The following is a 24,874-nucleotide window of genomic DNA, read 5'->3' as shown; positions in this document are numbered from 1 at the left end:
ACCAGACCAACAAAGGATTAACCTTGGTAGAAGGTGGCCAGGCTTTGAAGCAGCAATACTACTCTGTACTATTGAAGCTGGCCAACTAAAGATTCCCCTAGGTAGCAAGTAGCCAGGCTTTGAAGCAGCAAGGCTATTCACTGCAATTCTAGCAGCCCAAAAAACCATTCCCCTAGAACGCAAGTACCCAGGCTTCCAAGCAGCAAGCCTTTTCTGTTGCATTCTAACTCACCAAACAAGGATTCCCATAAGAAGAAAATGGCCAGGCTTTGAGGCTGCAAGGCTATTCACTGCTATTCCACCTGGCCAACAAAGGATTCCCATAAGCCACAGCAACACGTGGCCGGGCACAGCTAGTATTGTATAATTTATTTCTTATTTCACACAGAATTCAGAGGTGTCTTGTTATGTTCGTGCCACACTGCAGCCGACGCTAGAACATGTCATGACACACAGTTTGGAAAGGTCTGTTGCAGATCAAACTAGAAAATTCAATCCAAAAAGGGAGCAGGGCAACATATCTTTTTAGCATTTCTTTCTTTCTCTCTGTTTCTCTGTTTGATTTATCAAGTGTTACAAAAAAATAAATGCCAAGCTGGAGATGAGTGTGCGTTTGTGTGCCGAAGGTGCCTCTTAGAAGTAGGTGGAACCTGCAAGCAAACAACAAACTTCCAAGAGAGTCTCGGCGGAAGAAATAGAAATCAGAAAGTGGAGCAGATCCCCGAAGGCTATGAAGCGGCGAGGAAAATGGCTAACGCAGGGCCAAGTCAATAAACTACTGAACAAGCTACTTTCTGGGGAAATTTGGGGAAAATAAACTTTGATGGTAGGTCAGCTAGAGGTCAGGGAAACTTAAGGTTGTCTCAAGCGATGGAGATGATTCAGCTTCCAGCTTTGCAACTCCCTTGTTGCAAGTTGGTGATGGTTTCTTGTCTCTAGATTCAATTCAAAGTGTTCATAATGAACCACAAAACCCTATATCTCCCCAATTGATCTTGTCTTGAGATCTTCTAGGAAGATCCTTCTCTCTGTCTGGTGGGAATATCTGGTGGGAATATGCGAGAGCGGCTGCTTCCAAGCTCAGCGTGCATTTATTTATTTTCAGCATTTATATTCCACCCTTCTCACCCAGAAGGGGACTCAGGCGGATCAGAGAACACATATATGGCAAATATTCAATGCCGTTAGACAGGACAGACAACAGATAGAGGTATATAGGCATTTCCCATCTTTGGCGCTCTGGATGTTGTGCTCAATTCTGGCTACTGGGGAGTATTGTCACTCCATCCTCCATGTTGAAGAGTTCACAGACTTCTCGTATTTCCTTTATGATGCCATTAAAATACCTCCTCGCTTAAGTGGTACCTAATAATAATAATAATAATAATAATAATAATAATAATAATAATAATAATAAAAAAAAATCAGAAACTCCTCAAAGCACAGCAGACAAAAAATCAGTACAAGAAAACCGCACTACAAACTAGAGCTGACAGCTGGCACAACAAAACACTGCATGGAAAGTTCCTTGACAAAATTGAAGGAAAAGCTGATAAGGAGAAGACCTGGCTCTGGCTCACGAATGGGACCCTGAAGAAGGAGACAGAAGGCCTGATCCTTGCAGCCCAGGAGCAAGACATCAGAACAAAGGCAATCAAGGCCAAGATTGAAAAATCAGCCGATGATCCAAAATGCAGACTGTGCAAGGAAACCGACGAAACCATTGATCATATCCTCAGCTGCTATAAGAAAATCGCACAGACAGACTACAAACAGAGGCACAACCATGTGGCCCAAATGATCCATTGGAACTTATGCCTCAAGTACCATCTCCCAGCAGTAAAGAACTGGTGGGATCACAAACCTGCAAAAGTATTGGAAAATGAGCACGTAAAGATACTGTGGGACTTCAAAATCCAGACTGACAAAGTTCTGGAACACAACACACCAGACATCACAGTTGTGGAAAAGAAAAAGGTTTGGATCATTGATGTCGCCATCCCAGGTGACAGTCGCATTGACGAAAAACAACAGGAAAAACTCAGCCGCTATCAGGACCTCAAGTTTGAACTGCAAAGACTCTGGCAGAAACCAGTGCAGGTGGTCCCGGTAGTGATCGGCACATTGGGTGCCGTGCCAAAAGAAACGAAATCCAGCATATCTATCTTGTTTGCTGTGTCATACATTAAATAATAATAATAACAAATTTATTTATACCCCGCCACCATCTCTCCGCGGGGACTCGGTGCGGCTTACAACGAGGATATGACAACAACATAGCATACAATGCACACAATCAACTAAAACAATGAGATTTAAAAACAATGCAATACAGATGTGGGCGAAACGTCAGGAGAGAATACTTCTGGAACATGGCCACACAGCCCGAAAGACATACAACAACATAATAGTTACTTACCTATTTATCTACTCACAGTCATTTTCCTTCCATACCCCTTTCCTAACTTTTAACCTACATGTCAACTTATCATTTATTGCTAATTTCCATAGTTCTTTATACCATTCTTCGATTTGTATGTTTATTTTACCTTTCCAGTTCCTTGCTATCAACAACCTTGCTACCGTTAACATGTTGTTTATGGCATCCTTCTCTGTCTTTTTCAATTTCTTGACATTAAATAATGACAAAAATGCAATACTTGCACTTTTTTCCATCTTCATATCCATTATGGCTTCTGTTTCACTAAATACCTTCCCCCAAAATTCATTTACATATTTACATTGCCACCACATATGTATATATGTACCCACCTCCTGGCAACCTCTCCAACATTTTTTGTGGCATTTTTATTGATGTTTGCTATCTTTACGGGTTTTAGATACAGTTTCCAAACCAATTTATAATAATTTTCTTTAACACGTATCGATAAGTTCCTTAAATGTCTTTGATTCCATAGCTGTATCCAATCCACTTCCCTTATCTTAATCCCTAAATCTTCCTCCCACATCTCTCTTAATAATGCATCCTTTATTTCCCCCCCTTGATTTCAATTATTATCTTGTACGTTTTGCTGGTTATTCCTTTCATCCTGTGGTATTTCCCATATCTCTTTTCTTTTGTATCATTTGTTCAAATTGTGTAGAAGTTTTATTCTTGAAGACAAAGATTGCGGCTCGCCCACGGTTCCTCTCCTTAAGCTTTCTTAGGAAAACAGCAGCTTCTATTTATAACCCTCCCACGGGAGAAAAAAGCCGCACAATTCATCGGAATTACAAAACAAGGGTATGAAAGATTCCCTAATTGTAACAAGTGGAATCAGAAGGGTTGTTGAGCGTCAAAGCAAAGTTTTTTCGATGCTCTGAATGTCAATCATCATTCCCATGTCTTAAGTCAATGATGGGCAACCTTTTGCACTTGGTGTGTCAAAATTCACCAAAAAACCTAGCATGACTTGGGTGCCGTGTCACTTTGAGAAAAAAACCCCATAATTTTACAATATATATACTGTAGTTTAAATAACAAAAATATATAATTGTAATATATAACTGTATTTAATAAATCAAAAACTATTTACTGCCATTATTTCCATGTACAACAATCTATGGTACCTCTTGCAGTTTCCATGCTGATTTCTCTCTATTGTAGTTTCAATGTAGTCATGAATAATGAATAATATAATATTTATTTATTTATTTATTTATTAGACTTGTATACTGCTATTCCCAGTTTGGCTCGGAGCGGTTTACAGAAATAGATTAAAACAATACACTTAGCTTTAAAATAACAATAAAAACAACAATAAAAACAGACATAACCCTAAGTTTTCACCCATTGAAAGCTTGTCGGAAGAGCAAGGTTTTGCAGGCTTTCCGAAAGGCAAGTAGGTCTCGGATAGTTCGAGTTTCAACTGGCAAGGCATTCCATAAATGAGGGGCTACAATCGAGAAGGCTCCCTGCCTATAATATAATAGTAATAATATGATAATATGCCACAATAATAATAGAATAATAATAGAATGATATAATAATCTCCTCTCTCTCTCTCTCTCTCTCTCTATATATATATATAAAGGTAAAGGTTTTCCCCTGACATTAAATCCAGTCGTGACCGACTCTGGGGGTTAGTGCTCATCTCCATTTCTAAGTCGAAGAGCCGGCGTTGTCCATAGACACCTCCAAGGTCATGTGGCTGGCATGACTGCATGGAGCGCCGTTACCTTCCCGCTGGAGCGGTACCTATTTATCTACTCATGTTTTAACCTGGGACTTTTCGGTCTGCATGTTCAGCAGCTCAGTGCTTTCGCCACCGGGACGAATATAATAGTAATAATATAATAATATACTACAATAATAATAGGATAATAATAGAATTTATATTATGTAAGGTGCATAATTCCCATGGAGTAAACAACAAAACCTCTGAACCAAATCACACCAAATTTTGCCACAAAAGACATCCAAAAGTCATCCAATCAATCTGCATGCGGCAGCGTGTCAGCAAAAATGGCTAGGCGTGTCAGTGCTGACACGCGTGTCATAGGTTGGCCATCACTGCCTCAAGTCCTACAGAGAATCAATCCATTCTGGGGCTTTTTAGCTTCAGATGTTCTTCCCATTTCCAACCTAACTCTTCTCCTTATGGGTTTGAATAAAAAAGGAAGCACAGGAGGAGCAATAATTAAAGAACAGACTTGGAGGTTGCTCATGTGTGGATGCTCAAAATCCCTTCCAAAGGGGCAGATGTTGCAATTATTCTGAAATACGAAAAGCCTATGTTTGAGTGGATCAAAGGAGATCATAGGCTCCATCTCCACTTCCATATACTGCTGTTCCAGACTGTATTGTATGGTCAGTGTAGACCAGGCATGGGCCAACTTCAGCCCTTGAGGTGTTTAGGAATTGTGGGAGTTGAAATCCAAAATACCTGGAGAGCTGAAGTTGGCCCATGCCTAGTGTAGACTCATGTAAGGCAATTCAATGCAATTAAACTGCATTATATGAGCACACACTGATCACATAATGCAGTTTCAAACTGCCTTGTATGCCAGTGGAGCTGGAGCCATAGTTTGGCAAAAGCCTCCAAGGCTTTCAAACCTCCTCCCACGTTACTCCGAAACATGTCATGCAAAACCATGGCTCTCCTGCCTCGTCCTTCCTTACAAAATGCCGTTTTTCTGCATTCTGCTTTAATTGGAGGCCCCGAGGCAAAAGGCAATTAAATTGCTGCGTCTGTGAAAGAGGCTCATAATATTTTTAAATGTTTCACCTTCGCCTGAAGTCTAGTTTGGAAGAGTTTCATGTATCACAGCTCGTGGAGGCAGAAAAAGAAAGAAAGAAAGAAAGAAAGAAAGAAAGAAAGAAAGAAAGAAAGAAAGAAAGAAAGAAAGAAAGAAAGAAAGAAAGAAAGAGGGAGGGAGGAAAAAGAAGAACAATGCAAAGCAAATACCAGAAAAGACCTGGGACCAAATCCCAGAAGCATAATTGCCCTGATTCAGTTTAATGCTGGCAAGATGCCGTAATTCAATCACACAAAGTGAAACTGACCCACTAATTCAAGGGAGAAACAGTTTTGCGAAACGCCTCCAGCGTGCTTTATTTCACTGATTTCTTTTGCTGATGCCGCAGCATGTTCCTTTGGGAGCAAATCACCCTAATGGGGCTTCTCTCTGATTAGATATGCATACGATTGAACTATTGATCTTTGATTTCCACCCCAAACTGCCCTTCCAGCCATGTAGGAGGGGGACGAAATCATTTCCCTCCGAAGGAAGAAATTTTTCTCCAACAAAATTTTCCATCACTCCCCAAATTAGAGTTGTTGTAATCGCTCCGGTGGCAAAGTGCGTTAAAGCACTGAGCTGGAGAACGAAAGGTCCCAGGTTCAAACCCCAGGAGTAGAGTGAGCAGCCGCTGTTAGCTCCAGCTCCTGCCAACCTAGCAGTTCGAAAACATGCAAATGTGAGTAGTAGGCATGTCCGATCGATGAAAAAAATGTTTCAATTCTCGTTTCTAAAGTAGGGGGTGCTGGTGCTTCGATATAGAAAGTATTTCCGATTTTTTCACCCAAAAATTCCGGATATTTCCAAAAATTCGTAATGATTCTAAATGTTTCTGAAATGGCGGACGCGCATGCGCAATCGCTACACACTGGGCTTGTATGGCAATCTTCCATGTGGACGCAGAGGACGTTAGCCCCCACCGTGGAAGCTTCTGATTGGCCGGGGAGCGGCAGCCATGTTAGGCTGCGCTAAGCTCCCATTCAAGGTAGGTTGCAGAAACAAATTTTTAAAAAAATATTTTTAAAAATATATTTTAAAAATGTTATGGGAGGAAAAAAATTAACGAAACATTAAGAGACAATTAGAGAATGGGCCAACAATGGTTCAAATTACATTGCTGGTTGCGCTGTGAGACAATGTCTCGGAATGCGTATCAAAAAGTGAGAACAATCTGAAATAATTCCGATATATGATTCAAAACGATTTTTTGGACATGTCTAGTGAGTAGATCAATAGGTGCCGCTATGGCGGGAAGGTAACGGCGCTCCATGCAGTCATGCCAGCCACATGACCTTGGAGATGTCTACGGACAATGCTGGCTCTTTGGCTTAGAAATGGAGATGAGCACCAACCCCCAGAGTCAGACATGACTGGACTTAACGTCAGGGGAAACCTTTACCTTTAATAATAATAAATAAAATAATAAAACTTTATTTATACCCTGCCACCATCTCCCTGTGGGGACTCGGGGCGGCTTACATGGGGCAGAGCCCCAAACAACATAGGACAAAATATAGGCAACATAATACACATCACACTATAAAAAGATAAAACAGTAATACAATATGTCAATTAAACCAAAAATACAGGATAAAAAATGGCCTTTAATTTACCTTTAATTTAGAACTTCAGAAAAATATCAGCATCCAAAGCATCCAAAGAAGAGGGTCAGGCAAAGAATATGACCACAGCAAATGTCAGAGTTCTAAGTATTGACTCTGAAATTTGGAGATCAATGTGGATCTCCAAGAACATAAGAGTGAGTGCAAGATTGTAGATTAAGTGTAACAAATGAAGAAACAGTTTGTCAGTTTGTCAGTTCAGTCATTTCTGACTCTCCGTGACCTCATGGACCATTCCACCCCAGTGCTGTCAGCCACTGCCAGTCATTTCAAGGATACCGTCCATCCATCTCGCCCTTGGTCGGCCTCTCTTCCTTTTTCCTTCCACTTTCCCCAGCATCATGATCTTTTCCAAGCTTTCCTGTCTCCTCATGATGTGGCCAAAATATTTCATCTTTGTCTCTAGTATCCTTCCCTCCAGTGAGCAGCCATTGGGCATTATTTCCTGGAGGATGGACTGGTTGGATCTTCTTGCCAAGGTCCAAGGCACTCTCAGGATTTTCCTCCAGAAACAAAGTTCAAAAGCATCTCTCTTCCTTCGCTCAGCCTTCCTTATGGTCCAGCTCTCGCATCCATAGGTTACTACAGGGAATACCATTGCTTTCACTATGCGGACCTTCATTGCCAGTGTGATGTCTCTTCACTATTTTGTCAAGGTTGGCCATTGCTCTCCTCCCAAGAAGGAAACGTCTTCTGATTTCCTGGCTGCAGTCTGTGTCTGCAGTCATCTTTGCACCTAGAAATACAAAGTCTGTCATTGCCTCCACATTTTCTCCCTCTATTTGCCAGTTATCAATCAATCTGGTTTCCATCATCTTGGTTTTTTATGTTTAACTACAACCCAGCTTTTGCACTTTCTTCTTCCACCTTGGTGAGAAGGCTCCTCAGCTCCTCCTTGCTTTCGGCCATCAGAGTGGTATCATCAGCATATCTAAGGTTGTTAAAGTTTCTTCCAGCAATTTAAACTCCAGCCTTGGATTTGTCAAGCCCCGCACATCGCATGATGTGTTCTGTATACAAGGTAGAGGGAGAGTATACAGCCCTGCCGTACTCCTTTCCCAATCTTGAACCAGTCTGTTGTTCCGTGGTCTGTTCTTACCATTGCTACTTGGCCATTATACAGATTCTTCAGGAGACAAGGTGACGATATCTCCATACCACCAAGAACATGCCACAGTTTATTATGATCCACACAGTCAAAGGCTTTAGAATAACCAATAAAACAGAAATAGATGTTTTTTTCTGAAACTCCCTGCCTTCTCCATTATCCAACGGATATTGGCAATTTGGTCTCTCGTTCCTCTGCCTTTTCTAAACCCAGCTTGTACATCTGACAACTCTCGCTCCATGTATCTGCAATACATACACCTTGCAAAATAGCTCTCTCACCCTGAGATTCCTCCACTTTGATGATCAATGAAGAGGATCCAGATTCTGAGATCAGGGAAAACAGTGGAGTGTCTGCCTTGTGAAATGCTGGAGGGCTTGCCGTTCACGTCGATTCATCCTGCGGAGGTTTGTGTCCAGATGAGTGACTCGGAAGAACTTAATGAACTGATGTTTGGCAGTCCCCCTCCTGCTGATGTTTTTATTTCCCTTTCTTCCCCAGACCTCTAGTATAACCTTTACAGAATTGCTAGATAATGGGCCTCCGTTCAGTCTCTTTTTTCTCTCCAGCACCTGAGTTATGGCGCAAATATCATTAGTTTAATTTACTGCGGGATGCAATTCGGAGGGAAGCAGCTCTGCTTGCTTGGCAGGATAAATCGTCCCAGCCAACCTGCCTGACATCTAATGATGCTCTCCGGCATTTGCTCTAATCTGGCCCAAGGTGAAAGCGGTCCTGGCCAATATGTTGCTAAAAAAGGAGAGGAAAGAAATTCGATAGCTGAGACCTGGATGGTTATTTTGGGGCACAACGGTGAAAGATAAACAGCCATTTATAGCCAAGCCAAGAAAGCAGAGCATCTATATAGCAAAGCAGATGATGCACTCTTTATTCATTTCACTGGAGCTCAGTTTGCATAACCTCAGCTACCCGAATTTGGTGCCATTTAATTCTCTGTCATCCCATATTTCCAGCTGCTTTGAAAATGTCCACTTCTTCTACTTTCCTCTTTTGTCCTTGGCTTCAAACTTATTGAGTTATTCACATATTTGATAAACATGTTATTTCAATGAATCTCTAGGTCCTCAAGTAGAATCCTGGGGTCAGCTTCCAATATAGATTAATGCTGGGGAACTTCGAATCATAAATCCATAACCACGAACACAGGAACTTTCCTTAAGAACTTAAACATAGACTTGGATGTGCAATGTACATGGTAATGCACCGTTGCCTGCTCTAACTCTTAAGTAAACAATCTTTTACTTTAAGGACTATAAAGCCATGAATTCATGCTTTTGACATCTCTGTGGCTTCAAGGATTTCTCACTCTGTTGTTTGGATTTCTCCCTGTTGTTTCTTACAGTCTCTGTGACTTCCATAATTTGGCTCACTTCTCCCGGAGATCGAGCCTCAAATTCCGATTAACCTCAGGTGTGTTCCCACGGGAGAGATCTCTCCATTACAGCTCCTTATCTTCAGTTGCCAAGAAACAACTAGGAGAAAGGTTCACCCTATCGGCTGATGCCACAGCATCACCCTCTCTGCCCAGCTTGAAGCTGTTTCTCTCTCTCTAGACAGACCCTCTCCTGGGAAGAATCATGATCTAAAATCCCCTCATTTCCCTCACTGTAAAGCCCATCAGTCCTCCCAACATCTGAGAGAACAATCTCCTCGTCTTCAGCCTCTGGCTGAACCACAACACCCGATTACTCGTTGCAGACCAAGTCAGCCCAGAATGCTGTGGACTATAACAGGAATAATCTATCAGTTGCTCCTGGGACTATCAGCAATGACTGCGAACACTTAGAAACAAATGCGGTCATTGCTAATAGTCAACATGGATTTACCAAAAATAAGTCATGCCAGACTAATCTGATCTCTTTTTTCGATAAAGTTACGAGTTGGGTCGATACAGGGAATGCTGTGGATGTCGCGTACCTGTGGATGTCGCGTCCCCACGACCTTCTGGCAAACAAACTAGTAAAATGTGGGCTAGACAAAACTACAGTTAGGTGGATCTGTAATTGGCTAAGCGAATGAACCCAAAGGGTGCTCACCAATGCGTCGTCTTCATCTTGGAAAGAAGTCACGAGTGGAGTGCCGCAGGGCTCCGTCCTGGGCCCGGTTCTGTTCAACATCTTTATTAACGACTTAGACGAAAGGTTAGAAGGCACGATCATCAAGTTTGCAGACGACACCAAACTGGGAGGGAGAGCCAACACTCCAGAAGAAAGGAGCAGAATTCAAAACGATCTTGACAGACTAGAGAGATGGGCCGAAACTAACAAAATGAAGTTCAACAGGGACAAATGCAGGATACTCCACTTCGGCAGAAAAAATGGAATGTAAAGATACAGAATGGGGGACGATGCCTGGCTTGACAGCAGTACATGTGAAAAAGATCTTGGAGTCCTCGTGGACAACAAGTTAAACGTGAGCCAACAATGTGATGCGGCTGCAAAAAAAGCCAATGGGATTCTGGCCTACATCAATAGGGGTATAGCGTCTAGATCCAGGGAAGTCCTGCTCCCCTCTATTCTGCCTTGGTCAGACCACACCTGGAATCACACTGTGTCCAATTTTGGGCACCACAGTTTAAGGGAGATGTTGACAAGCTGGAAAGCGTCCAGAGGAGGGCGACTAAAATGATCAAAGGTCTGGAGAACAAGCCCTATGAGGAGCGGCTTAAAGAACTGGGCATGTTTAGCCTGCAGAAGAGAAGGCTGAGAGGAGACATGATAGCCATGTACAAATACGTGAAGGGAAGTCAAAGGGAGGAGGGAGGGAGCTTGTTTTCTGTTGCCCTGCAGACTAGGACACGGAGCAATGGCTTCAAACTACAGGAAAGGAGATTCCACCTGAACATCAGGAAGAACTTTCTCACTGTGAGAAGGGCTGTTCAGCAGTGGAACTCTCTGCCCCGGACTGTGGTGGAGGCTCCTTCTTTGGAGGCTTTTAAACAGAGGCTGGATGGCCATCTGTTGGGGGTGCTTTGAATGCGATTTCCTGCTTCTTGGCAGGGGGTTGGACTGGATGGCCCATGGGGTCTCTTCCAACTATTCTGTGATTCTATGATTCTAGCAGTTTTTAAAATAACTATTTTTGGGGCATAAATACAAGTGTTCGGCTCCTCGTTTCACTCCTCAAGAAGCTTCTTCCCAGACCAATTTTTTCTGGGTCCTTTGTCCTACTTTCTCAAATGCTTTTGTCATTTAGTTTGATTGGAGGATTTTAAATACCTCCGTGGGTATCTATAACGAGAAGGTAGGTATTGATTGGGTAATGAAAACAATCCCATTTACGGCTCTGTAATTGAATTAATGTCTTTTCCATCAGCGAAATGTCAGGTAGACAAATCCATTTTATGACCGCTTTCAGGCTGGAGCATAACCACCAACCGCCCCCTCGGAGCAAAGTGCCAATGTCCTGCCCTCCGCTGTCTATGCCACATCCGAAGTGACAACGCGTCACCCCAGAGAGGCAAAGATTGCACTTCAGGGCACCTCAGTGGAAATCCGCCCGGCTAGAATTGTGCATTCAGAGTGCTGCGCAACCCTTGTGCTGAATTCTAATACAATGCAATCGAATGAAGACATCAAAAGCACAAACAAGCAATATCCAGTCTCAATAGAAGTTTCTTTAGAAGGGCCCTACAATAGGACCTTGGATGATTGTTAATACTTTTAATGTTTTTATTGTTATGCTATTTTAACAATGGAGCCCTGGTGGCACAGTGTGTTAAAGTGCTGAGCTGCTGAACTTGCAGACCAAAAGGTCGCAGGTTCGAATTCGAGGAGCGGAGTGAGCCCCCGCTATTAGCCCCAGCTTCTGCCAACCTAGCAGTTCCAAAACATGCAAATGTGGGTAGATCAATAGGTACCGCTCCAGTGCTCCATGCAGTCATGCCGGCCACATGGCCTTGGAGGTGTATATGGACAACTCTTCGGCTTAGAAATGGAGATGAGCACCAACCCACAGAGTCGGACACGAATGGACTTAATGTTAGGGAAAACTTTTATCTTTACCTTACTATTTTAACCATGTATGTTTAATCTGTTTTTAGTTTGATACTTGTGTTTTAATTGTATTATGATGTAAATGTGACTGATTGGACTTGTCCCCATGTAAGCCGCTCCAAGTCTCTTCGGGGAGATGTGGCGGCATACAAATATAAAGTTGTTATTATTATTATTGACACAAAGACATAGTATGACACAGCAAACAAGATAGATATGCTGGATTTCATATCACAAAATCACAAGTCGAACACTTCCCAAGTGTCTAGGACTGTGTGATGTATTTTCGGATGATGCATGCAGATCCCAGTAGGGTGGCCTTTTGCAGTTGGGAGATCATGATTTTGTCAATGTCTATTGTTTCCAAATGCCGGCTGAGATCTTTTGGCACGGCACCCAGTATGCCGATCACCACCGGGACCACCTGTACTGGTTTCTGCCAGAGTCTTTGCAATTCGTTCTTGAGGTCCTGATAGCGGCTGAGTTTTTCTTGTTGTCAGCTGTCAGCTCTAGTTTGTAGTGCGGTTTTCTTGTACTGTTTTTTTTTTGTCTGCTGTGCTTTGAGGAGTTTCTGATTTTTGACTTCAAATAACCTGCTTTGATGATGATGATGATGATGATGATGATGATTATTATTATTATTATTATTATTATTATTATTATTAAATGTGCCACCATGTTCGTGAGCAACTCTGGGTCCAATGAATTTCAAGAGGGGGAAATGTAAGGTTTCACCCTAGCGGTGAAAGATGTCTGCCATAACACATGCTTGGCTCCCGTGCACAGTTTGCATTGCTCACGATTTGTTTTGTGATTAGTCCTTTGCAGGTAAGCATGACCTTAAATGGGAAAGGCTATTGTGGCAAGTGGCAGGTTTGGCACTTCATCCTTCAGAAGAGCGGGAATAGACAGCAGTCTCACTGCACTTCTTTTGCACAGGCCGCTGCACCCTAATCAAGCTTTTGTAACAAGCTCATAGATTTTTTTTTTGCCAATCGCTTTTGTCTAATATGTTTTTAATCAATTGTGCGACGTTTTCATTTGCATCTTAATTGTGCTGCCGCTGCAATATTGTCAGCGGCAAAAGCAGATACTAGGAATCTTGCTCAATCTCCTTCATATCCAAAGATCCAAAGGAGCCTTGTTCTATTTATTATTTATTTACAGCATTTATATTCCACCCTTCTCACCCTGAAGGGGACTCACGGTGGATCACAACACACACAAACGGCAAACATTCAATGCCATTGGAAATACATGACAGACAAACAGATAGAGGTATATCGGCACTTTTCCCAACTTTGGTGCCTGGGGGTTATGCTCGATTCTGGCCACAGGAGGTGCTGTTGCTCCATCCGTTATGACGACGAGCCCTTTGATCACAAAGATTTTCCTCCTTGTTCTTCGATCGCCAGCATTTTTTATGTTGCCGTAAAATACCTCCCCGCTTTAAGCGGTGCCTAATTTCTCTACTCACAACTCAGCTGTTTTCATACTACTTAGGTGGACAGTGAGCTGGACTGACAGTTGGGTGCTCACTCTGACTCAAGCTTCGAACTAACACACTTCCAGTGGGCAATGATCTCTTGCTGGTGGTGATTATATATGAAGCATAAATAAATTTCATATTTGGGCTTGAGTCCTATTTTCATTATTTACATATAATAATAATAATAATAATAATAATAATAATAATAATAATAAATATTATTATTATTATTATTCTGGCTCACAAATGGGACCCTGAAGAAGGAGACAGAAGGCCTGATCCTTGCAGCCCAGGAGCAAGCCATCAGAACAAATGCCATTAAGGCCAAGATTGAAAAATCAGCCAATGACCCAAAATGCAGACTGTGCAAGGAAACCAATCATATCCTCAGCTGCTGCAAGAAAATCGCACAGACAGACTACAAACAGAGGCACAACTATGTGGCTGAAATGATTCATTGGAACTTATGCCTCAAGTACCACCTCCCAGCAGTAAAGAACTGGTGGGATCACAAACCTGCAAAAGTATTGGGAAATGAGCACGCAAAGATACTGTGGGACTTCCGAATCCAGACTGACAAAGTTCTGGAACACAACACACCAGACATCACAGTTGTGGAGAAGAGAAAGGTTTGGATCACTGATGTCGCCATCCCAGGTGACAGTCGCATTGACGAAAAACAACAGGAAAAACTCAGCCGCTATCAGGACCTCAAGATTGAACTTCAAAGACTCTGGCAGAAACCAGTGCAGGTGGTCCCGGTGGTGACTATGCAGTCTGGTGAGTTATAGTTTCCCAAGGTCCACACCCTTCTCTATGGGGCAGCCAAAAGAGAAAGAGAGAGTGCATCGCCGGTGACTGCAAGCTGAATATGAGTTGACAGCCACCAAGAAGTGGCTTATGGGTGATGTAGTCCAATCTCCTCTGCAATGTCGAATCTCCAACAAAAGCATCCCCAGCAGGTAGCTGTCCAGCCTTTTTTTCAATAATGCCCAGGAAAAAGATCACATTACACATCACTCCTTTCCTTTCTTCCTGCCTTCCTTCATTTAAAAAGTTGGGCTGTAACGTCTCTTCTTCCTTCCATTGCCTTGGGATGTTGCATTTGGGGACGGGCTGTGGCGCAGGCTGGTGAGCAGCCTGCTGCAATAAATCACTCTGACCATGAGGTCATGAGTTCGAGGCCAGCCCGTGGCAGGGTGAGCACCCGTCAATTAAAAAATAAAAAATAGCCCCTGCTCATTGCTGACCTAGCAACCCGAAAGTTAGTTGGAAATAAGGTGCCACTCATAAAGTGGGGAGGCAAATTTAACTAATTTACGACGTTGGAATGAGGAAGTGCCGTCACAGTGGATGATGAAGCAGCTGCTTCCCCCTGTGGCCAGAAAGCAAACATCCCCTCAGGAGAAGGTTAAATTGCCTCTGCGTCTGTCTGTCTCGGTTCTATGTGCATATGGGCATTGAATGTTTGCCCTATATGTATATAATGTGATTCTCCCTGAGTCCCCTTCGGGGTGAGAAGGGCGGAATATAAATACTGCAAATAAATAAATAAATAAATAAATAAATTGCCTCTGCGTCTGTCTCTGTCTCAGTTCTATGTGTATATGGGCATTGAATTTTTGCCCTATATGTATATAATGTGATCCGCCCTGAGTCCCCTTCGGGGTGAGAAGGGCGGAATATAAATACTGTAAATAAATAAATAAATAAATTGCCTCTGCGTCTGTCTCTGTCTCAGTTCTATGTGTATATGGGCATTGAATTTTTGCCCTATATGTATATAATGTGATCCGCCCTGAGTCCCCTTCGGGGTGAGAAGGGTGGAATATAAATACTGTAAATAAATAAATAAATAAATTGCCTCTGCGTCTGTCTCTGTCTCAGTTCTATGTGTATATGGGCATTGAATTTTTGCCCTATATGTATATAATGTGATCCGCCCTGAGTCCCCTTCGGGGTGAGAAGGGCGGAATATAAATACTGCAAATAAATAAATAAATAAATTGCCTCTGCGTCTGTCTCTGTCTCAGTTCTATGTGTATATGGGCATTGAATTTTTGCCCTATATGTATATAATGTGATCCGCCCTGAGTCCCCTTCGGGGTGAGAAGGGTGGAATATAAATACTGTAAATAAATAAATAAATAAATTGCCTCTGCGTCTGTCTCTGTCTCAGTTCTATGTGTATATGGGCATTGAATTTTTGCCCTATATGTATATAATGTGATCCGCCCTGAGTCCCCTTCGGGGTGAGAAGGGCGGAATATAAATACTGTAAATAAATAAATAAATAAATTGCCTCTGCGTCTGTCTCTGTCTCAGTTCTATGTGTATATGGGCATTGAATTTTTGCCCTATATGTATATAATGTGATCCGCCCTGAGTCCCCTTCGGGGTGAGAAGGGCGGAATATAAATACTGTAAATAAATAAATAAATAAATTGCCTCTGCGTCTGTCTCTGTCTCAGTTCTATGTGTATATGGGCATTGAATGTTTGCCCTATATGTATATAATGTGATTCTCCCTGAGTCCCCTTCGGGGTGAGAAGGGCGGAATATAAATACTGCAAATAAATAAATAAATAAATAAATTGCCTCTGCGTCTGTCTCTGTCTCAGTTCTATGTGTATATGGGCATTGAATGTTTGCCCTATATGTATATGATTCGCCCTGAGTCCCCGTCGGGGTGAGAAGGGCGGAATATAAATACTGTAAATAAATAAATAGAATAGGTGGGCATTTCAATTTCCAAGTCAACATCGTGCAAAGGATGAATCTAAAATATATTGGTCCAATCAATGGTATGAATGTAGATTGCTGCGGTTTTCACCTTAGATACAACAGCATCTCAAAAATATTGGTATCGTCATTTTCCTTACAATAAAGTTGTTTCTGCTCACTTACAGGTGGAGAGGAGACTTTTCCCTATCTTTTTTATTCACTCAACCCTTGATTATTTCTATCCCAACATATCTTCCCCTATTCCGAAGTTGAGGAGACCCAGGCTTTGTAATATTTCCACCGTTTCTGCTCCCAACACCATTTCTATTGAAACCACCAGACTCTCAGGAAGCCCAGCTGTCTTGACAAGAGACCTGGAAGGCAATGTCACCTTCTTGAGGTTTTGCTAATAACATCAAGCATCTAAATTGACTTGATTCAATTGCATAATTGCTCATCCGCTTTGAGCCGGGACCTTTAAAAGGGTTATGGAAACGGCCTAATTTTCCCAGCCTTTGAAATTTGTAATTATGCCAACCTTGCAGTCAATTATCAAAACACGGGAAATGGGTTGTTCCTCAGACAACTGCATTGGGATGAGTTCCAGACCTTGGTTGCATCAACACTGTAAGATTAATGCAGTTTGACACCCCTTTAAATGCCATGGCTCAATGCTATGGGACCTTCCAGAATTACCATATATACTCGAGTATAAGCCGACCCGAATATAAGCTGAGGCACCTAATTTTACCACAAGAAAACTGGGAAAACATTGACTCCAGTATAAGCCGAGGGTGGTAAATTTCAGAAATAAAAACAAATACCAATAAAATTACATTAATTGAGGCATTGGTAGGTTAAATGTTTTTGAATATTTACATAAAGCTCTAGTTTGAGATAAGATTGTCCAACTTTGATTAAATCATGATTCTCATCTTCTTCAATGTAAATGTGCTTATGTATCCTTTTAATAATAATAGAGTAAAATAATGCATGTAATAATAATAATAATAATAATAAATACAGGAAAATAATACATGTAATAATAGTGTAAAATAATAAATGCAATAATATTATTATTAATAATAATAATAAATAATACAGAAAAATAATGTATGTAGTAATAAATAGAATAAAATAATAAATATATAATAATAATATCAGAGTGAAATAAAAATGTATTAATAATAATAATAATAGAGTAAAATAAATGTAATAGTAGCAACAATAATTAAAAAAATAAATGTAATAATACCAATAATAATAGAGAAAAATAATAAATGTACCATATATTCTTGAGTATAAGCTGACCCAAATATAAGCCAACCAGGATCCTCACCCGAGTATAAGCCGAGGGGGGCTTTTTCAGTCTTAAAAAAAGGGCTGAAAAACTAGGCTTATACTCGAGTATATACAGTATATAGCACTGAGCCATAGGAGTGTATGTACAACTACTAAACTGGTGTGGGGTCAAGTTCCATCCATGTAACTATTAGATTTCAGCCATTTTATTTATTTTTTTCCAACAGAAATATGTCATATGCAATTAAGATAAAGGTAAAAGTTTCCCTTGACATTAAGTCCAGTTATGTCCGACTCTGGGGGTTGGCATTGTCCATAGACACCTCTAAGGTAATGTGGCCGGCATGGCTGCATGGAGTGCCATTACCTTCCCGATGGAGCGGTACCTATTGATCTACCCACATTTGCATGTTTTTGAACTGCTAGGTTGGCAGGAGCTGGAGCTAACAGCGGGAACTCACCCTGCTCCCTGGATTCGAACCTGCAACCTTTCAGTCTGCAAGTTTGGCAGCTCAGCGCTTTAAAACGCTGCACCACCAGGGGCCCCATATGCAATTATTATCTCCCAAATACTTTCTAATTTTTATAATTTGTGCAATATGTCTGATCCCAGGTTTATTTTTTCCAGCAAACACTTTCGGAGATCACCATCCATCTCAGAAATGCCCCCTATATCTTTTTAAATAACTGGTTAGTGCGCTTCCAACACAAAACACCACTGTCCCGTTTAATTAAATGTGTTGTTAAGAAATATTTATTACAACTTAGGAATGAGGCACAGTGGCTTTTGCCTTCATTAAAAAGATCCGCCAGGGTGTATTTCTTTTACGCTAGCAAAATAATAAACATTGGGGAAACAACCGGTGGCACTTCCAAGCGAGAGGCATCCACATCCACTTTCTGGGAAAGTGAATTATGAATTGAGAATGGGGAGTGCACATCCCAAATAGAGAAATGGAATTGCAGGAAACCTGCTGCTGTTGTCCCAAGCACTCCTAGCATCCTCAACCTCTGAGGATGCCTGCATAGATGTGTGCGAAATGTGAGGAGGGAATGCTTCTGGAACATGGCCATACAGCTTGGAAAACTCACAGCGACCCAGTGATTCTGGCCATGAAAGCCTTTGATAACACAACCTTAGCTTTTTTCAGGAAAAGCCTGGAAGAGAGGATATTATTGCGAGGTCCTCTGAGTGTGATCAGCCAATTCGCACTGGGTCCAGAAAATTACCCGGAATCGCCAGGAGGGGAGATCAAACTTGATTTCCACATTCATCATCCGAATTTTATGGAATGTGCTTTTTAAAAGGTCAGAAGTTGCTCATTAAGTGGATGCAGCAGGAAACTGACAGAGACTAACTGCTTGAAATACTCACTAAAGAGAAATTAATCATCGGAGAGGAGCAACTTCATAATGGAGTGCGGAGCGGAGTTGCTTTCGCCGACTGCAGCCGCAGACTTCCCATGTTCCTAGCGGCAAAATCTCGGTGGCTAATAAGAGAAGTGATTATTTCTGCCGAGTTATGCAGCGAGGTGGAAGCTCATCAGCCTGGTTTGCCTGCCAGGCATCCTGGAAGGAGATGTAGACCTCGGGCGGAAAGCATCACTTCTTGCCATGGTTGTCCAGTCCAAGCTGGAACTAAAGAGCAAGAGCACCAGGAAGAGGGGGAAAGGGTTTAAAAGGCATCCACCAACAATTGGCACAAAAACAAAAGACTTTGGTAGACCAGTCATGAGGCCAAGTGACATGACATCCTCAAGCGACAACTGAGAGTCGTAAAAAAGTCAGCAAATAGTTTTTGTAGTTTTGAAAGTTTGCACAATATGTTTTGTACTTTTAAAAGGCATCAGTGTTTTGGATTTTTGTTGTATTCACCCTGAGACACCGTATCAGGTGTGACAGCGCGAGTGGCGCATCTATATGTCAAACTGTAAGTTGCAAGGTTTGAATTGTATCATGCCTGATTTTGCCTTTACCCTATAAATGTAGCTGGATTGATTGGTTATTTATAGCTGTCAATCAATGTTGTTTGCACCAGTTATATTGCTCCCTCAGCTCAGTTGTTTGACTCCACCCTTTCCTGGAGTGGGTCAGTGTTTCCTTTTTCATTCCACCATCAAGCTTTCTATCAGATGGACGTGAGAGAGAGACTTGGCTCTAAAAGCCTTTGATTAAGTTACCTCTCAGCACCAATTCTGAGGTTCTTACTCTTGAGACTTATGCTTCATGTTCAGGCCAACCTGGACGACGTTGAGGAGTCTCAAGTGCCTTCAGATCAGTTCTTTGGCACCAGAGGAAGACAGTGTCTTCAAACATAGGCCTTTTGGACTGAGGCTGAGGATTGCTTCGGCATTCACAGCCATTGAGAAAGAGGGACCTGGAAAAGCTTCTCAGCTGCAGAGCTCCTTGGACTTGGGACAATCAGAGACTATAATGTATATTTTCCTTTACCCCTTTGAAACTTCCAGCTTATTGCCTTAAAGGGATAACCTTTTGTGAACAATAAAACCAGTTTTGAGTTATCTACAGTGTTTTGATCCTTGGGAGTTCCAGCTTCCCTAAAGGAGGGCAAGAAGCAATCCCCTGGGGAAAGATGTCACATCCATGCCTCTTTCGCTAAGAGTTATAGCCCCAGGCGCGACGGCACATCAGGGTATGGTTGCCATCTGTATGCAGGTGACATTCAGCTCTATTTCTCCTTATCAAGTGGATAGATGTTAGAGATAGTTCATAAAGAAAACTGAGTCTGGATCTACAGTGCCATTGAAACTGCATTATATGGTTAGCATAGACCACGATTGCTTTATTTGGCAGCGTAGATCCATTCTCTGGGAGATCCCACTATATTCCCATCCAGAATGCAGTTACCAGAAACCATGAGTACAACTAAAAGCCTTTAAATTATACCAGTATACTATGGGGTTATATACTGGGATCTAATAATTCCTATTACTTCATCACATTGAAATGGATGATTTTTCCACCTTAATCACACTGTTAAATCTATCTGTATGATTTAGTTGTACTCAGGATTCTTCAGGTGACTTACCATCACACTGTGATCTCTAGGCCCTTAAAATAAGGTCCGACGGCATTCATTCCAATATGGATGCACCCAGAGAAGGATATGGACCTTGGAAAACTATAACTTCCAGGAGGACTCCATTGCATGGAGCCATGGCATTTAAAGTGGGGTGCAAGGGCATTCATTCCATGCGGTAAATGCACCAGGAGAAGAGTATGGACCTTGGAAAACTATGGCTCCCAGGACTGTATGGCATGGGGACAATTTGAATGCAGTGAAGGAGAATGGTGATGGTGGGGCCAACCATCCTTGCATTGGGTGCCCTCCCTTTTTTTGCAGAATGACTGTTATATCCCAGCTACCTATAGCTCCTATACCTGACCCTGGGTTTGCCTTTGACCAGGATGAAGAATATGTTGATATCCCTCAGAGTCAGCAAGACCCGATGAATTTGCAGCTGCCTCTTGTTGATGATACACAGCCAGCTCTAATTGAAAGGGAGAGTGTTGTGGATAACTCTACTCCCTTGCCAGATGTCTCTAGCTCGCCGGAGTCTGTGTCCTTCAACCAGAGAGAGTATCTAAACAAGCAGAGATCTGATAAACAAGCACGGAGGAGAAGTGCCCACTTGGCTGACCGTGGAGACTCTCTCTAGAAGCCTTTCCCTTGGGAACTTTGGGGAGGAAGGCCCCCCTTTTGGGGGGAGACTCTACGCTCCAATAAAGGTTTTGCTCCCAGTAGTTTCCCTTGCGGTGTCAACATTGCTCAATTCTAAGAAGGTACATCGTCTCCAGTTTCCAGCCCCTTGACTCAAGTGGCGAGCAGCTGCTGTGACTCATGAGTAGACCCGGATTTAAGTCTACTTTCCTGTTATTTCGTGAACCAAGATTTATTTCCATGATCTCAAGTTCCTGCCTTGCATCTAAGAACTATTATTGAACATTTGGACCCCGTTCATCTGCCTAGCTTGTTGATTTGATTCCCCACTCAAAGGCTATCATTAGTTTTGAGTGTGTTTCGGTTTCTGGACTTTGGACTCTAATGCTGAACATATTCCTTGACATTTCTGGACTATCTTATACCTTTTCTTTATATAATACACCTTCTAATATACCTTAAGGGCTATTGCTTGCTCAACTTTTCCACCATTTCATTTTTGTATTACTATTTGCTTTAATAAAGATATTAAAAGATTATTGGTCTCTGTGTTGGCTTTCAGTGCTCTTGCTGCCTGGACTGCAACAATGACCCTGACTTATCCATGGGTCATTTCAAAATCCATACACTTGTTCCCCCAAACCTGCACTCAACTTATACATGAGGTAGACTTATACATGAACAAATATGATAGACTATGAGTGGTAGCCCCAGTAGCGAAGTGTGTTAAAGCACTGAGCTGCTGAACTTGCAGACCAAAAGGTCGCAAGTTCAAATGCCGAGAGTGGAATGAGTGCCCGCTGTTAGCTCCAGCTTCTGCCAACCTAGCAGTTCGAAAACATGCAAATGTGATAGATCAATACACTTCCGCTCTGGCAGGAAGGTAACGGCACTCCATGCAGTCATGCCAGTGGCCACATGACCTTGGAGGAGTCTACGGACAACGCCAGCTCTTGGGCTTAGAAATGGAGATGAGTACCAACCCCCAAAGTCAGACTCGACTAGACTTAATGTTAGGGGAAAACCTTTACCTTTACCTTATTTGTTCCTAAGATTGGCTCTTTTTAACTGGAAATGCCTAGGGTTGAGCCTTGGATCACCAGCATCTAAAGAGGTATTGGCTGCCTCTCCCCTTCCTATGGCCTTTTTTACGTTTATTGCTATCTAGCCCTAAAAGCAAAATCGGAGGAGAAAGTAGTGCAGTAATTGGGGAGAAAATTACTCTGAAAAATGTTATATCTGTACTCGCTTGCAGCATCTACTTTCCCTTGAGATCATCTTACAGTCTTTTGCAGACCAGACACATCTTTTAATAAGTTTTTTTTAAAAAAAATGAAAGGAAAACTGCTTCCAGAATCATTTAAGGAAGGATTTCTTCCATCTCGTTTGTGTCTTTGCTTTCCAGGTATACAACAAGGCCATGCCCTCCCAGGGCACCATAGACTTGTAAGCCAATGGGGAAGAGCTAGATGGTTGTGAAATTTAATATACCTGACTGAGCTGGGATTCTTACGCAACAATGACAGGAGGCCAGGGAGCTTGGAAACACCATTGATTTATATCCCACCTTCCTCCCAGAACTAGGACACCAAGTAGCTCACAAGGAAATTAAAACAGATGCAGATAAAAACAGAGGCTGCCATGTTTAATTTCCTACGAGGCAACACTGAGCATATGAAGTGCACAATAGTATCCAAATGAAGCATCAAGGCTCGTTTCCATTGTGTCTAGGCTGTTGAGCTTAATGAAAAAAATATCTAGTAAAAATAAATATATCAACAGGCCCAGACAGATTAAAATGGTTTATGGAAATGTTGGGGAGTCTCATCATGTCAAGTTGAATTACACTTTTATATTCTCATCTCGAGAAGAAATGAAGATATAGGTTGGATCTACACTGCCAAATGGGGATCATGGTAGCACAACGGGTTAAACTGCTGAGCTGCAGGACTTGCTGATGGGAAGGTCAGTGGTTCGAATCTACAGAGTGGGGTGAGCTCCCGGTGTTAGCCCCAGCGTCCGCCAACCTAGCTGATCTTGCAGACCGAAAGGTCGCAGGTTTGAATCCGGGAAGCGGAGTGAGCATCTGCTGTTAGCCCCAGCTCCTGCCAACTTAGCAGTTTGAAAACATGCAAATGTGAGTAGATCAATAGGTACTGCTTGGGTGGGAAGGTAACGGCGCTCCATGCAGTCATATATAATAATAATAATAATAATAATAATAATAATAATAATAATAATAATAACTTTATTCTTATACCCCGCCCCATCTCCCCAAAGGGACTCATGCCGACCACATGACCTTGGAGGTGACTATGGACTCAACAAGACTTAATGTCAAGGGGAAAAGAGTCAGACTCAACAAGACTTAATGTCAAGGGGAAAACTTTACCTTTTTACACTGGCATATAATGCAGTGTAAATGCATAAAACACAATTTGAACTGCACTATGTGGTCTACACTGACCACATAATGCGGTTAAAACTGCCTTCGTTGGGGCATTAATAGTCCGTGGATCTGGTCTCTCGAGTTCTTTCATGTTCCAACCATTTCACAAACTGAAATATAAGAAAAATTTATAATTCCTAAAAGGAAGCAAAAGGATTCCTAAAATATCAAAACCTAACCTAACATAATCGTAAAAAATGAAAAAGCAAGATGGATTTGAGGTTATTCCTTGCACTGATTTAAAGACTTACCAATGAATTGAAATGTATTGCGCGCCAGCCTAATGTGAAGCCTATGAGGATCATATCAGACGGGAGAATAATGAAACTTTGGAAGTTTAGTTTCGGCAGTTTTAACTATAATTATCTATGGAAAGAGGATTCAGAGGGCTGATGGTATTTATAGTGTGCAACGACAATTATATGTGCAAATTTATTCCGGATCGGAAGTGAGCCTGCCTATAAAAAAGAGTGTCTAGGTATTTGCATGTGTGTGCACTCATTTGGAGCATCAAGCAAGACTCCTTGAAAACTGACAGTGTTTTCAGAGAGCCCAGTTTCACTGATGCGTCTCAAGTTGAGATTTCAAATTGAGAAGGTGAGTTGCAAAAGAAAAAAGAATGATATGATGCACAATAAGAACGACGCACATCGGTCTCATCCTGTATGGGCACCAATGTGTGTTGGCACTTCACCAGAATTGCTGTGCAATAATGTAACAACAGCCCTGTGTTAGATATACATACTAAGCATATACATTAGGCTTGTGTATTTTGGGTAAATTTCTATCCATTTCGACTTGCGAGTTACTGGAAAAGTCTCTTTTTGGCCCATTAGTGTGGCCTGACCAAGGCAGAATAGAGGGGGAGCATGACTTCCCTGGATCTAGATGCTATTTCCCTATTGATGCAGGCCAGAATCCCGTTGGCTTTTTTAGCTGCCGCATCACATTGTAGGCTCATGTTTAACTTGTTGTCCACGGGGACTCCAAGATCTTTTTCGCACACACTGCTGTCGAGCCAGGCATCGTCCCCCATTCTGTATCTTTGCATTCCATTTTTTCTGCCGAAGTGAAGTATCTTGCATTTGTCCCTGTTGAACTTCATTTTGTTAGTTTCGGCCCATCTCTCTAGTCTGTCAAGATCGTTTTGAATTCTGCTCCTTTCTTCTGGAGTGTTGGCTCTCCCTCCCAGTTTGGTGTCATCTGCAAACTTGATGATCGTGCCTTCTAACCCTTCGTCT

The sequence above is a fragment of the Anolis carolinensis genome, unplaced genomic scaffold, assembly GCF_035594765.1.
Source record: "Anolis carolinensis isolate JA03-04 unplaced genomic scaffold, rAnoCar3.1.pri scaffold_8, whole genome shotgun sequence".
Lineage (NCBI taxonomy): Eukaryota > Metazoa > Chordata > Lepidosauria > Squamata > Dactyloidae > Anolis > Anolis carolinensis.
This window is presented reverse-complemented; position numbering follows the sequence as displayed.